We start from the raw sequence: 12,156 nt of genomic DNA, 5'->3' as shown, positions 1-12,156 counted from the left end.
GGGGGGTAGAGTTTGTACCCCTTTAGTCCGGGATGGTGTCCATCGAATCCTATCATCAACTACATCTGGTTGCACCGTCTCAGTCAGAGTCACAACTAAGGTTAACCACTACACCACAACACTGATGCAACGGCATGTAAACTGCTGTGAGAAAGCACGTTAAGTGGCACATTATCTGCCGGGACAGTATTTCTCCCAGCAGATAGAAGCGCCACGAGAACGGCTGCGGGGGATTACTTGTCCTGGCAGATAAAATATTCCCGGCGGTCCTACTGCCCTAGTGCATTATTTGCCAGCAGTTTCTTTTCTCCCGGCAGATTAGGCAAGACACGTGGAATATCAGTTACTGGCAGTCAAACTGCTGGCAGAAGAGTGTTGACCCGACAGTTATTTTGCCAGTATGTAGATTTCACTACCTGATTGTTCTAGGCATCCCCTATGTAATGTCCATTTAGTATGTTCAGGAAATCAGGACATATATATCACACGTAAATTTTATACATACTTCAATCAAAGTCACATATATGTCTCATCCATACACTTCAATCAAAATAATATCAGGCCTCATCCAGAACCTTAAAACTTCATTGGATAAACATAACAACCATAATATATATAAGGAGGTTGTGCCACAAAAGGTACCGTGCATATATGTTTTAAAATGTGCCACGCAACCAACAAAATGAAATAGTGCGACAAATGGAGAAGTACATGTTTCTGGGTGTGCCACATAACCAAAATGAGCAGTGTGGCTTAACAACCATCAAAATGAGCGGAGCAAGTGTCCAGGTTTCCAAACTAAACAAACATATTACATAATCACTCCACCAACTATTGTAGGTCTTCCAAATCTTCAGGAGCTTGAAAATCTTCCAAACCTTCATCGACTTGCGTACCTTTGGGAAACCTGCAATAGATCATAGGATACTCAATAGGGAGCTCTCGTTTCAGAATTTGAATAACATTGAAGTTGACATGCTACAGTTAAACTCAAGGAACATTTACAAAGACCTGGAGAGTAGTCATTCTTTGCTTCTCAAGGAATAATATGACACATGTACAAAATAATACACCATAGTACAAAGTGGCAATTTTTTGACAAACAAAACTATGTGCCTATGCCTCGTCTAGTATACAGGAACACAAATATTGCTCACGTACAGCCAAGTAGTAGCGAACAAAGCATGAAGGAATCAATATTTCAGTAGCAAATTACCAAAACAATCTGATATAGTCACATCATCACAGCAGTACAGGACAATAATACAATAGAACAATCAGGTCAGAGATACTAATAACATCCTCTTTGGATGGTAAACTATTCACAGGTTTCAAAAATTGGATGCATCTAACATGTACACACTGAAGAGCTTGATTAGCTAAACCAACCAAAGAACAACAGGAGGCTAGGAAAGCTACCCCTAAGAAAGCATCAACTACGTCAACTGCCAAGAAAAATAAGAAAGTAAAGGCTGATGATTCTACAAGTAATGGGCTTGATAAAGGGAAGGCTGATGATTCTGCAAGTAATGGGCTCGATGCCATTCCAGAACAGGACATAAGCAACACCCTGAAGCATTCGAGTCCCAAGAACTTCCTAGAGCTTACATGTACACATTGTTTCACTTCCAATGTAAATCATATTTGAAAGGACTATTAAGCACCAAGGAATAAATATTTCAATAGGAAATCAGCAAAATAGTCTGATACAGTAGTGGAACTTGGTGACTTAACATGCAACTATTGGAAAGGGTAAATATAAACCGCACTCAAGAGGTAGAGGTAAACATGTATAACAAGTTATGCCAAGGAATGCTTGTCTTTCATTAATGAACAATCGCAGCATCTATTAGACAACTTATCAAGAATTGGCAGCATCTATCTATTATATTATTAAACCCAAAAAAAGGAACATTGAAGATTTTTCAACCTTAAGTTGTGAAACTTTAACGGTGGAGACTGATCAGTTTAGAAATAAGGTAGAAGTATATACTACTTGGCATGCATCTAAAAAAGAGGCCATGTGCGATTAGGGACTAAATATGGTCCTGTTGCTAGAATACTCATTCCTATTTGTGAAGGTACCAAACTCCTTGCAGTCTGCATCATATAAAAGTTCAAGTCACGCTGGAAACGAACAGTCAGAATCTGGCTGCAGTATAAAATGGGATAAATATTTTAGGGTACTTGAAACAAGAAAAAATAGTGGAAGATGTCAAATCCTAATTAAACCAGATACTGAACTGTAGTGTGCATTCAGTTCAGAGATAGTAAATTTTCAGCAGCAGATTCAGAATTGGACTGGCATTTAAGAACAAATCAAGAACTTTGTCAAACTACATACTCTTTTCAACAGGCATGCAAGAACAACATCCAATAAAAGTCTCCATCGGTCCAGTCACATAGATCAAGCAATTAACCATGCAGCAACTTAACATCACACACATAGCAGCCAAGAGAAACATGTATATTACCTCCTTAGCCTGCTTGTGGTCGCATTCCTGCTTTTTCCATGGACTTGTCCACTTCCAACTGCATAAATAGAAGCAAAGCTTTTTCAGCAATCAACCATCATAGTCATTGGTAAGTTTAATCATAAGAAAATAAGACCAAAAGCTCACATGCTTGTATGGCCATGCGATACATCGCCCTTGAGCTTGCCCCATGGTGGTCATGTTCCCAACACCACGAGGTAGTATAGCATCCCTTTTTATTACATAGTTCACGGCAACCTCACAATATTCAGAGCCAAGCTCCTGACCACCTACCACCTTTCTCCGATCAATTGATAGAATGGTTGCTTTTGCCACTCGGATACTATGAGCCACACAATGGACAGCCAAATTCACCAGAGGTTACAATCCCAGATAGACTGCATAAGCCTGGGAGGTCTGATGTAGTTGACAATACAGCAGCATGCAGGTTGAAGGGTTTACCGGTCGAGGCATCATAGGTTCTAACACCCTCCTCAAAAAGCGAGTTCAAATCATCAATAAGTGGTTCAAGAAAGACATCTATATCTCTCCCAGGTGACCTTGGACCAGGAATTAGCAAAGAGAGGATGAAATTATGCTGCTTCATGCACAACCAAGGCGGAAGATTCAACGGAATTACTACAACAGGCCAAACACTATAGGATAACTTCATTGTCCTAAATGGATTAAAACCATTAGATCCTACAAGCAGCCTCATGTTGCGACTATCTTTAGCAAAATATGGATATTTGCCATCAAAGTCCTTCCAAGCAGGTGCATCCGCTGGATGTCTTGGAACTAGAAATCTAAAACAAGAATTTTGGGACGAAGAGAATAGTAATTTGGAACATTGTTGGAACTAGAGACGGGCCCAATTCTAGGCACATCCCGCGCCCAATGGACAGCCCTGACCCCGCGCTCCCGTGTATATATCCTTCGGTCCACGCCCCGAGCCCAGATCGTGGCAAATCGTTTAGTTAGGTTAGACTAGGGTTTGCTCACCATGGTCGCCGCCCTCGCGCGCCGCGCCGCCGCCACCATCCCCCGCCACCTCGCCGTCGCCGCCGCCACCATCCCCGCCACCTCGCCGCCGACACCGCCACCGCAGCTCCCACCATCTCGCCCGCCGCCGCCGCCCGCTATCGTTTCGCGGGCGCGTTCCTCCGCCGCCGCGGCCACCACACCGGCGCCTCCCTGTAGATGGAGCAGCGCATCGCGGAGCTCGAGAAGTGTATCGAGGCCCTGGAAGCGGGCGCTGCCAAGTGCCTCGAGGGGTCGCATCCCGTCCGCCAGCTCGAGGAGCGCGTGGCCCGCCTTGAGGTTGACCACCAGAAGCAGACCGCCCAGTATCTTCGTCGAGGTCGATCAGAAGATGGTGACGCTCGAGCTGAAACTGGACAAGGCGTAGTTCGAGCAGTACAAGGAGGTGCGGCCAAGCTGAACAATCTCCAGGTCAGGTGCGGCACTTCATCTGACCAGATCCAGGCTCTTGCGGTCGCATCAGCCGCACGCGACATCAAGGTGGACAAGCAGCATGTCCAGTGTCTTCTACAGATCAAGAAGAACACATGGAAAGTTGCCTGTGCCGTCCTCCTGGCGTTTCTGTGGTAGCTTTTGGGGTGATGAACATAGTGAGCGCCCACTCAAGAGATGACAACCTCAAGGCAGCAGATGCCCTGTTCCAGAAGAAAATCGCGAAGCTTGAGAAGGACTTCAATACCAAGCTCGACTACACAGCGAAGCAGGCTGTTGAGGTTGTACTGGCCAAGCGGGCACTGCAGGAGAGCAACGCCCTGGACCAGCCTCCTCCGTGCACTGGCGGCACCTCCTCCGGAGGCTCAGGCGGCTCCCCTTAGTTAGCTAAGGCGGAAACGAGACTCACAAACAAACGCGTGTGGCAGTATCATCTTAGTTTTGCCTCTTTTTGCAAGCATACTATCTAGACATTCTTATGTGGACGTGTCATTTTGCTTAATTAGCTTTCTGGATGGTGCAATGTCTGATGACATTGTTGCTTGTTATAAATTATGGTCTATCTGCCTGCATTAGTATATGCTAAATGTCTCTGTTTAGTACATTAGACTTGCTTTTTATGGGGAGAATCCTTTGCTGGATTTCGATATAACAAGTATGGAATTGGGTTTTCTTTCATTGCTGGAAAGGAAACTAAACCACATTCAGAGCCATATCGCCAGTTCAACCTTTTGCTATTCTTGCAGCCTGCTTATTTTGGCTGTACTGGCTTGTAAGGCCATCAACAATTAGGTACTCATGATTGGATTGATGCTCATGAAATCTGACATTTTGTCGTGTATCTAGATGCCAGGAAAATTCTCAAGTTTATGAATTTCTCCTTAATGTATAGCACTATCTCAGTATCTTAGTATAATCATCCTTGTGCTATTGTACATATTGAGTTGGAAGCCTGTGCTCTTCTAGCACATTTTTTCCTCGACTCTTATAGTTTCTCATTCTATTGAGGCTGTTCATATTGATTTCAGTGTGCGAAGAATTAACCAAGAAATTCAGGTAATGCATGATTGCTACTTTGCAGGCTGGTATAATTGGTCTTCTTTTTTCTTCACAAAATGTTTATCAGGACTTTATTTCCAAATGGAAACTTGGTAGCCACTAGCCCTGGGAAATCTAGGGTAGGATTTGGGCAAACCCTTTCTTATAAGTTTGATCTGCTGTTTATCATAAGGTGATGGTGTACCTAATTCACTATAGCTTTTTATCTTATATGTCAGAATTGTGTCGGTAAGCTATGCCAATGTTTGAGTGAGAATTCTTTGAATGATTCAATGTTGCTAACTATGGTATAAAGAGCCAAGCATTAGATTTTATTGAGTGAGCTGTGCTTCCAAGTCATATGATGAGTAGATGTTTTTCTCTTCAATTCGTGCTGCTATTAAGCTTTCATCTCCTTCATCCGTAGTAATGAAACATTGCTGGAAGGAAACAAAACCAAATTCAGAGCCATATCACTTGTTGAATTCCAGTTTTCAACCTTCGTTATTGTTGCATGTACTGATTCCTACGGCCATCAACCTTAGGTACTCGATTAATTCTCATTAAATTTGACATTTTGTTCTGTATCTAGATGGCCAGAACAACTCTCAAGTTTATGAATTTCTCTATAGCACAATCTTACCTAGTATAAGGCATGTGCTATTGTACACATTGAGCTGAAAGCTTGTGCTGTTCTAGCACAATTTTAACCTTGCCTCTTCTAGTTTCTCATTCTGTTGAGGCTGTTCATATTGATTTCAATGTGTGAAGAATTAACCAAGAAATTTAGATAATGCATGCTTGCTACTTTGCAGGCTGGTATAACACAAAATGTTTATCAGTACTTTATTTCCAAATGGAAGCTTGGTAGCCACTAGCCCTTAGAAGTCTACATATATTTATTTCATGGGTAGGATTTGGACAAACCCTTTTTTCATCAGTTTGATCTGCTGTTTATTATAAGGCTATGGGTGTACCTAATTCATTATAGCTTTCGATCTCTAATTTCAGAATGGTGTGTGGTAGCTATGCCAATGTTAGTGAGAACAAATTCTTTGATTGATTCAATGTTGCTAACTATGGTAGAAAGAGCTAAGCATATGATTATATGGAGTGAGGTGTGCTTCCCAAAGTCATATGATGAGTAGATGTTTTTCTGTTCAATTCATGCTGCTATTAAGTTTTCTTCTCCTTCACTGTAGTATCCGGCAAAAGATGCCTCACCTTGTTGCTTGTTGCCCATGGTCTTGCCAAGAACAATCCTTTAAGCTTTGAAGAAACTGTTGAATTCTAATTGTAATGTGTGAAATAATAATGTCTTTCTTTCCACTCCTATGGAGCTGGCACAGATCTTTTACTCATATATTGTTGTGATGTGACAATCTAGATACTTATTTCTGGTAGGTGTGCAAAACTGAATATGAGCATGACAATGAATGGCTAACCTACTGACCCCTTGTACCTTTACCCCTTTTTAGCTGGGAAGAAATGGTCATGTTTATGAATTTGTCCTCAAGATATAGCACTATATCAGTATCTTAGTATAATCCTTGTGCTATTGTACACATTGAGTTGGAAGCTTTTGCTCTTCTAGCATTTTTTTTCCTTGACTCTTATAGTTTCTTATTCTATTGAGACTGTTGATATTGATATTTTTTTTGAAACTGGGCAAAAGATTTGCCACATGTATTAATTAAGGAGAGAATAGAGTGTTTGTGTTACAAGCCCGAAAATACAAATTTGTTACTCTCTCGGAATAATGGTCCCTAGTTTTTTGGCGGCCGCGGCCACCCAAAGTGAAGCTTCAACCTTATGTTGTTGAGCAAGATCGTTGGCGGCAAGGACTTGTTGCGAAATACTCTTGAGTTTCTTCCATTCCAAATAGACCAAGAAATGAGCATGGTAAGGGATGCACAAGCTTTACGATTTGGGGTGCTTTTGCCAGATCGGTTGATCCACCAATCTTTGACTGAGGGCTCAAGATGCCATGAGGTAGTGTCGATCTGCTCAAGATGTAGCCACTCATTGACCAAATTCCAAAGATGGAGAGTGAATCTACACTTGTAGAAAAGGTGAGCCCCCGATTCTTGCTGTCTCTTGCAAAGGGGGCAAAGATTGCAATTTGGCCAACCCTGCTTAGCCAATCTATTGGCCGTCCAAATCCTATCTTGGATTGCTAGCCACACAAAGAACTTGAATTTATGTGGTGCCCAAGCATTCCACACTGCTTGTGGCATCGGCGAGTAGGTATTCCCCATGAATTGCGCCAAGTACGTCGTGGCCGCTGAGTATTGCCCGTTCTCCCTGTGCTTCCAAACAATATCATCTTCGGCATGCTATTCAAGGTTGAACCCATGGAGTAGAGTCCACAGGTTTATGAATTGCCTTATGTGCTCGATGGTGAAGTTTATGGAGAGTTTAATCTTCGAAATCCAAGCTTCATTGTGGAGCGCGCCCTTGACCTTCCAATTCTTTCTCGTGGATGCCGCAAAAATAAGAGGTGCAATATCTGGAAGAGGTGCACCACTCGCATGATGTCCTCTTTGATAATGCCCAACATCTCCTGAAAAAAATTCCAGTCAACCAGTCTGGCCCAGGCGCCTTGTCAGTAGGCATCTCGTTAAATGGCGTCCCTAACTTCCTCGGTGATGTGGTCGTCCAACGCGGACAAGTCAACTGCCTCCAGGTTGAGCTCACCCCAGTTGAAGTCAAGTGCACTGGTGTTGCCTCTTCCCATGACGGCGGAGAAGTGCTCGTGGATAATCTTCTCTTTTGTCCCATGCTCGGTGATCCACCCTTGGTTGTGCTTGATCCTATGAATGTGATTTTTCCTTCTTCTAGCGTTGACACGGTGGTGGAAGAATTTAGTGTTCGCATCACCCTCCTTGAGGTTGGACATCCTTGCACATTGTTTCTTGCAAGCCCTCTCCAATACCGACAGACTAATAACTCTCCGCTTCAGCTTGGACCGTAGATCAAGCTCCCCAGGAGAAAGAATTCTCTCTTCCTGAGCTTTGTATAGGTCAAGGATCACGAGGAGGGTGGCGTGCAGGTGGGCCTTAGCTTTGGAGAAGAGTCGTCTACTCCACTGCGACAAACGGATGCCCGTGATCGTGAGCTTGTGATGAAGCACATGATATGGCTCGGTGTGGGTGGTGGGTTCCTTCCAGGCCTTCTCCACAACCTCAAGAAAGTCGGGCATGGAAGTCTAGAAATTTTCGAATTTGAAAACCTTAGGCCTTCGGGGCCCTTTGTCATCCGCAAGCAAAAGAGGGTAGTGGTCGAAGAGCGAAGATGACAAAGCGTGGAGCAAGTGGGTGCTGAACTGGATGTCCCATTCGGCATTGCAGAAGAATGTGTCCACATTTCACAAGGTGGGATTGTATTTCTCATTGCTCCATGTGAAGCATCTATTTTGAAGATGGATTTCTTGCAGCTCACAAGTGTGAAGCGCGACACAGAAGCGGTTGATGCAGCTTCTATTAACGTTTCGTTTATTCTTGTCCCTGGCACGAATAATTTGTTTGAAGTCCCTGACAGCCAACCACATGACCCCATTTGGCGGTTTTTGATCCACAAGCTCTGTGAAGAACGCATCTTTGCACGCCGAGTCGGTCGGGCCGTAGACCGTGGTTAACTTGAAGCGCACAACGGTGTCCCTAACCTGCACCATGGCCGATAGACAGTACGTGGATAGGCTGACGCGGCTCATATCCACCACCAGACAGTCCCAAAGCATCAGAATTCCGCCTCTAGTCCCACCCGCAGGTTTTTGTGCAGAACTTTTCAGCCTATTCCCACCCAGGAAGGCAGCTGTGAAGCTGTCGACGTTGGTGAGCTTAGTTTCTTGTAGGCACACGATGTGGCAAGAGGAAGAGGAGATAGTTTCATTGACCATGGCACGATGATCCGGGTCGTTCAAACCCCTGACGTTCCAGCTAAGGACATTTACGGATTGCTCTAACATGATGAACCAGAAGAGACACGAACGCTGCCACACCAGGGGCAGATAACAAACTCCTTACACAACAAGGCAGTTCCAGAATCCCTCGACAGACAGGCCCGTCCGGGGCAACCCGAAGACTGACACACACAGCTAAACCAAATCTTGAACTGAACTAACATAGAACTAGATGGGCACTGCCTAAACGTGATCAAGGCATCTAGCCTACTCCTCCTGGGCATGCAACGAAACGCCTCCAGAGACCAACTCGTGGTCCAGACCATCAGCACCACCATGGCTGATGAGAGCATCTTCCACCTTCACCGCACGACTGTTGTCGATCGTGTGATAAGAATTAATCAAGAAATTTAGATAATGCATGCTTGCTACTTCGCAGTCTGGTATAAGTAGTTTCCATTTTTGTTCTCAAAATGTTTATCACGGCTTTATTACCAAATGGAAACTTGGTAGCCATAGCCCGGAAATCCACCTGTATTTATCTCATGGGTAGGATTTGGACAAACCTCTTTTATAAGTTTGATCTGCTGTTTATCATAAGGCTATGGTGTACCAATTTCACTACGGCTTTTGATCTTTTATGTCAGAATGGTGTGTGGAAGCTAAGCCACTGTTTCAGTGAGAACAAATCATTTGAATGATTCAATGTTGCTAACTATGGTAGAAAGAGCCAAGTATTAGATTTGTGGAGTGAGGTGTGCTTCCCAACTCATATAATGATTGATGAGTAGATGTTTTTCTGTTCAGTTCATGCTGGTTTTATGTTTTCTTCTCCTTAATTGTAGTATCCGGCAAAAATATACCTTTCCCTGTTACTTGTTGCCCATGGGACAATCCTTCAAGCTTTGAAGAAACTGTTGTAACTTGTGAAATAATAATGCCTTTTTTTCCTCCCAGTACTCAGTTTTCAGCTTGCGAGCCTTGTTTCTTGTTGTGCTGTGACAGTATATCTCCCTGCCATAGATCTATAGCTCTCATATTGTTGTGATGCGAGAATTGAGATACTTATTTCTTGTAGGCATGTGAAATTGAATATGAGCATGACAATGGGTGGTTTCAACTTTATGATTTTTTGTATTTTGTAGCGGAGCAGAATTGATCATTGGTTGTAGCTGGTGCATGGCATTAGTCTCTCTTGTTGTGCAGGAACTGTCATCCCGGTTAAAATGCACTGTCTTTGGTGCTACACGGTTGGTTTTGTATGCACGGTTTCGGCTCGTCTGAGTCAAATATAAGCACAGTTCAATAGTCACACAGCCCTTTTATTTTTCCCTAGAAGAGTTATGATCTGTGCTGTGTAGTTAATCATAGGATAAAAATCATGGGTTTTTATTAGGTGGGCACATGTTAACCGTATAATCGGTTACAGTCTAGGCTAGCACCAATGAGCACAGAATAGATAAGATAGAGCAAGTGTTTTTCATACCGCACGACCCCCTTTGCATACAGGCCAAATTCGTGCTTAATCGTGCCCAAGGATCATTAATGCGACTGCATATCCAACTACAACTTCCTCTGTCCCAAATTGTAAGTCGTTCTATAATGAGTTATTTACCCAAAACCACCACACTTGGGGCTAGGGTAACAACTTGGTATCATATTTGTGCCAGGGCACAAAAAACCACCAACTTTGCGCCTAACCAGTAACGCGGAGCACTAATCATCGAGATTGCTCAAAAAAACAGCGAACCCGACAAGTAGGGCCCACCTGTCAGGCTGATGTGGCGAAGACGAAAAAGTTTGACCGACTGATGTGGCAAACAAGACACGGGACCCACCTGTCAATGAGTAAACGGTTATCTTCTTCCCATCTCTATTTCTATGGGGCATTTCATCAAATAGCTTATGGGCGGCCGTCGGGGAGCTTTTTCTTGCAGGCATGGGGATGAGCTTTGACGCGGACGAAGCACAGGGGCAGAGTGCGGTGACAAGGGCAGGCCACGCGGACACGAAGGCAGCGGCTCGTCGGGCGTCCGGCTGCCGGCGAGGACGGCTCGCCGGGCGGCTGGACATGCCATCCATGGCATGCGCGCCAGCACGGGCGCGTCCAGGGGGCTCGCTGCTCACCACCGCAACGTCGCCAGCCGCCATGCGCGCTGCGCAGCATTTCCAGCGTACCGCAGCGTCGCCAGCCGTCGTGCACTCCCTGCGCAGGTCGCCAACGCGTGCTCCGCCTTAGACGTCGGGGCCGTCCTTCCTGCGCCGCACCTGGTCGCGCGGGGAGGAGCGTGCTGCTTTCTATGATGGCCCAGGGAGGAGTTGAGAAAGAATAGCGCGGCGGCCGGCAGCTTGGGAACGGGGTCTGCAGAAGAGAACCAGCTTCTGCGATGCTGTGCTTCAGGGGCTTCTCGGCCATGCCTTGCGCGCCGGCGCTGGAGGTGGCCACTTCCACGACGCGGCTCGGGGACGCGACCTGGTCTCCTGGCGCAATGCCCAGGGAGGCGGCCACTTCGACTTCCACGACGCAGCCAGCGAGAATGGCGTCGAACGCCGACCACCGCGTGTACGTGTCGCCTGGCGGCGCACACAGGCTCGACAACAGAGAAGAACCAGCCACGGTGGAGCTTGGCCGGAGACAGGGAAGAAGCAAGGGTCGCTCACAACCTGTTTGTTGAAATGCCCATGGAGGAAAAGAGAAAGGAAAAAAAAAAGAAAAAACACTTGAGTCATTGACAGGTGGGACCTTCGTCCAACTCAGCATATTGTCCAGATAAGCACGCCACGTCAGCCTGACATGCGGGCCCTACTTGTCGGCTTGGCTGTTTTCGCAACCAAATCCGAGCATCAGTGCTCCGCGTTACTAATTAGGCGCAAAGTTGGTGGTTTTTTGTGCCCTGGCGCAAATGTGGTATTAAGTTGTTACCCTAGCCCCAAGTGTGGTGGTTTTGGGTAAATAACACTTCTATAATTTGGGATGGAGGTGGCAGAATTTTGCAGCCATCCTATGCAAATGACATCCCGCTCCAACCCTCCCCCGGAGTCACAGACGGCCGCACATCCTCGCCGCCGCCATAACCGGTGAGTGTGGGGACAGAGGTGGTAGAATTTGGAACAAGAACACTCCCATGGGCTGGCATCATCGACTATACCCGGTGGTGGAAGTGAACGGAACCGATCCACTCGCACGGGTCTCTCCCCCCACACCCCCTACCCTGATCCGTAGTGCCATCATGTGCTTACATCTAGCCGCGCAAGCAATTTCCTTTAGTT

Source organism: Triticum aestivum, chromosome 2D (assembly GCF_018294505.1).
Source record: "Triticum aestivum cultivar Chinese Spring chromosome 2D, IWGSC CS RefSeq v2.1, whole genome shotgun sequence".
Taxonomy (NCBI): domain Eukaryota; kingdom Viridiplantae; phylum Streptophyta; class Magnoliopsida; order Poales; family Poaceae; genus Triticum; species Triticum aestivum.
The sequence above is the reverse complement of the archived record's forward strand: the minus strand, read 5'-3'. Positions refer to the sequence as shown.